The sequence below is a fragment of the Athene cunicularia genome (genome assembly GCF_003259725.1).
Source record: "Athene cunicularia isolate RWA chromosome 13 unlocalized genomic scaffold, athCun1 chr13_part1, whole genome shotgun sequence".
In the NCBI taxonomy this organism is placed as follows: domain Eukaryota; kingdom Metazoa; phylum Chordata; class Aves; order Strigiformes; family Strigidae; genus Athene; species Athene cunicularia.
Window position 1 is genome coordinate 7,638,994 of NW_020799117.1, and position 4,341 is coordinate 7,643,334.

The following is a 4,341-nucleotide window of genomic DNA, read 5'->3' on the forward strand; positions in this document are numbered from 1 at the left end:
AGAGGAGAGGAGAGGAGAGGAGAGGAGAGGAGAGGAGAGGAGAGGAGACCAATAATCTCCTCCTAAGGACATGTTTGAGTTATTTAATCTGCAAATTTTCCTGCAGTCCCCAAGGCAGAAGGCTCCAGCCAGGCAGAGGCAGAAGCAGGAGTTTTTCTGGGAGCAGTGGCTGCAGGGCAGGGGCATAATGAGCTGATGAACAAGTGCCAGGTTGGTTACCATCCAGATAAAACCCGCTGCTCACTTATCCCATGGGTGAAGCAGGGGCTTCATGTGGGAAATGCCCTGCAGACCCCCGTCAGCACCAGGCAGCTGCTTCCAGCCCTGCTCACCTGCTCCAGGGCCCCGCGGGGTCTCCTCGGTGCTTTCAGCAGCCTTCGCACCCGCTGCCTAATGAAACATGCAGGCAGCAAGGGGAGAGGGGGAGGCTCGGTGCTGGAGGGTCTCCCCAAAACAAACAGCACTTTGATTTATTAAAAATCAGATGCTTAAGGGCTCAACTCACATTTGGGACTCAGGTACAAGAGTCACATGTGTGCTGCAAGCGAGTGGGTGCCCACAGCCAGTGAACGCACCGTCGGGGCAGCCTCTGTGGATGTGGGAGGTAGGAGCAATATCAGAGGGGGTTTGCTCCCCACGTTGCAGGGTGGGAGGTGGGCAGCAGCAGGGACCGTGCCCCTCGGCAGCACTGCGTGTGATGAGGGGCATTAAAGGACAGAGCTGCTGTGGCATCAGCTGCTTGGGAGATGCTGGGAGGGATGGAGCATTGATCTCTTCCTAGCTGACACTTTCTGTGACCAGCAGCAGCAATTAGAGCATCCCTGAGGATGATGTGGAGCTGCCACAGAGCACTAACGACAGCAGCAGAGGCAAGACAGGACTCAGTCCTGGTTGTGCTGGTGATGCTGCACGCTCACAGCTTCATGCCCAGGGGATCTGAAGTGTGCACCAAGAGCCCCGGTGCTGTCGCCTGTGTCCCACGACACCATAGTGGCTCCTCACTCCAAGGAGAGCACACTGGGGTGTCTTCTACTTGCTAACAGGGTCTTCATACCAGGGAGAGGGAAGGAGAGCTGGTGGCCTGCCCCAGGACAGGCAGGAGAGGAGTTGAAGTTGGTCTCAGGACAAGGGCAAGATCAAACTCCTCAAGCAGGCCGTGAGCAGCAGCATTTCCCACCATTGATGTAGCTCTCATTTGACTCTGGGTTTCCCTTTTAGCCCTTCTCCTACCCTGAAGGGCTTTCTGAACATAGGAGGGATCTCTTCCCAAAATCCTTACCTTGAAATATTGTGTTATTGATCCTCCCAGCATGTTAAGACACCACCGCCCTGCCATCCCCTGCTGATTGCAAGATAAACCTGGATTTGAGGAAGGATGTCACATAACGTTTGAGTGCACAAGGAAGTGAAGGGACACCAAACGTGGACAGCCAGAACAGGGACAGCCAGTGAGACAAGGGGCTTGTGGTGAGGCCCCCGGAAAGTACTGGAAATTGCAGAGTTCACTGCACAGACCCATTGGTTTGAGCGAGGTGATGGGTTTCTTTATGTTGAGCTGACGTGCCATCAGATGACGTGCTGAAGCTGAGACACGAGGGACAGAACAAGGGCTGGCTCTCCTTGTGCTGGGACAGGCACACCCCTGTAACGCTGCTCCTCCTGACAGAGCTCAGACCAGGCTCAGCAGCTGGTCCATCACTGAGCAGAACTGCTCTTGCTTCGAGCAGCTCCTCAGCTCTGGACACCGGAGCGAATCCTCCAAGAAAGCAGAAATCTCCCAGCATGGGACATCATGCTGTCGGCACGGCCGCACGCACCAGCTTCCTGTAGGTTATATTAAAAATTTTCACTGCAGGTAACTTTTGTTGTTGTGAGCAGCAGACTCAGAAATGCTAGTTTCTTGCCTTCGTCAAAAAACAGAGCAGCTCTGAACGTGCATTAAAACCCAGCACACACAATTTATCTCAAACCACCTGAACTTCTTGTTCTGGTGTATTATCTGCCAGCATCTGCCCTGGGAGGCATTACATGGCATTTCTCTGTGCAGAGCCCCAGTCCATCAGAGCTTTGGTGGTTTAGATCATATTTCCTCAATAAGACAGAAGCTGTTGGAAAAAGAAGTGCAAACACGCTGCAAAATTGACAGGGAGCCTGCAAGCACATGTGGAGAGAAGACAAAGCAAGTTTTGGGTTTCCCATCCACATGCTCTTGAGTGTCCTATTAAATTTGCAAACCAACCAGAGGCAGAACCATGTAAAGCCCAGCTGTTTCACAGCCATTCAGCGGGAATTGCTCTCAGCCCCATTCTGCAGTTTGTCAGATAACATTTTCATCTTTAGAGGCTCTTAATTAGCCCCTTAATCGTTCGCCAAAACCCTCTTTGGTTTTGCAGCCTGTATGTTGGGATGGGGCAACCCTGGATGCAGGATCCCAGTGTCCTGGATGATGCTGCTCTATTCCCACAGGACTGTTCTATAACCTTTATGGAAATACACAGCGGCTCTTCCCTCCAGCCCCCCAATATTTTTTCCAAGTCTTTTTTTTTTTTTTTTTCCCCAAGAATCTTAGAAACAAGCTTAAAACTCTTGCTTTGGGCTCCATTGCTGTAAAGCACTGATGCTATAAATAAATGGCAACAGCCTCAAACCTCTGGGCAGAGGTTCCTCCTCTGGGGGTGACTCCCTCCCAAGCCACGCTGCTCCCTGCGGCCGCGATCCTGCTCCCTCAAAAGATCACGGGGCATCCACAGAGCTGAGGGGGGGGGGCTCAGAGAGGGTTGCATCATGTCCTCAACCTCTGCCAGCCTATGCAAAAGAGGGGACACCAGTGTCCCCTTCCCAATAAGCTCAGGGATGAAGCAGGACCTGAAGCATCACAGGGCTCCTAAGCAACCCAGAGGAGGAGCAGCCAAACAGCTCTCCTTTTATTGATTTATTTATAGAGAATGAGATATTAATGCAAGACCTGTTGTTTGAACTGGTTTCTTCTCACCGTGCTGAGAGAGAAGGCCTGCTGTGCCCGGGTGTGTGTGTGTGCGTGCGTGGAGGCATGTGCAGAGTGCTAATCCCTGCCCGGTCCCCTCCTCGCTCCATCTGTTCCTTCGGATGATTCGCTTTGACTTCTCAACTTCCTATTCCCCTTTCCCCACCCAGAGCAGGGAGAGGCTGGCAATTAAAATGTTAGCAGGGGGGAAACGTTTCATAATGCACATGATTATTCCTTAGTTCAAGGAATTTTAATTAGCTGGAAATACAGAATGAGTTTTGCAGGTTGGACCCTGCAGCCTTGTGGTGAGACGTCGCTGGCTGCCTTCTCCTGCCCACAACATGCCTTGGATGGTCCGTTTTGGCTCAGTCAGAGCTTGTGCCTCCAGATTTTCCTGCAGCTTTGTTATTATTTTTATGTCTTGAGTTTTATAATGTATAGGCTTTACAGCAAATATTTGCAATTTTTTCATCTTGGTTTTGGTTTTTGCTCAGTAGCATAACAAGACGATGGGATTTATGGGCAGCTCTGGGTTTTTTGTTACAGCTTTTCTTAGCAAGATCATCACTTTTGTCACTACCCTTGCTGGCCTTTCTCTCTGGCTTTGGTGGTCCCCAAGAGACACAGCCCACATTAGTCTCCAGCAGTTGTTCAAGCAACCCAAGCACTGATCACACAGGAGCTGTTGTAGCCAAATAAAAGTTTCAAGAACAGCAGGGTTTTAAAAGTCTTCTGAGATATTTCTGCTGTCATCCATTAACACCAGCTTGAGCAAAGCCCTGCTTAGGGGGGACAATTGCAAAAAACATCCTCGGTTGGAAGGCTGAGGACTAACGCAGCAGTCTTGAATGGCCAGCCAGGGACTGAGAAAGCAGCTGAAAGCTGCGGCAAAGCCAGGAGCTATAAACTGGCAAAAGAACAAAAAGAACTGGGGTGTTGTTTCTTAATGATGCCAAACTCAGGACCCAGGTGGGAAAGATGTGAACTATCTCCAGCTTGTGCCCAAGACGCTCCGGGAAGAGCTGAGCCATGGCCGAGGAAGCAAAGGTTCTGCCCAGCCATGAATCTGGGAATAGGATTTTGGGGGGAGCAGCCCCTAAGGCTGAGGAATCCTCAGAGGCCAGCAGGGATGAACCTTCCTCCAGTTTTGTGATGAAGGGAGAGCAAAGAGCATCCTTCAGCTGAGATTGTGGTGAGATTTTGGGAAAACACCCCGCCGGGCAGACAGCAGCCTTTGCAGGCGGATTCCTGATCCAGCCCCGTCTCAGAAGCAGGGCACTCACAACACAGCATCGACCGTGTTTTACCTTAAGTGGGCTAATGAGATTCACTCATTAAAAACACTGCCAGCCCAC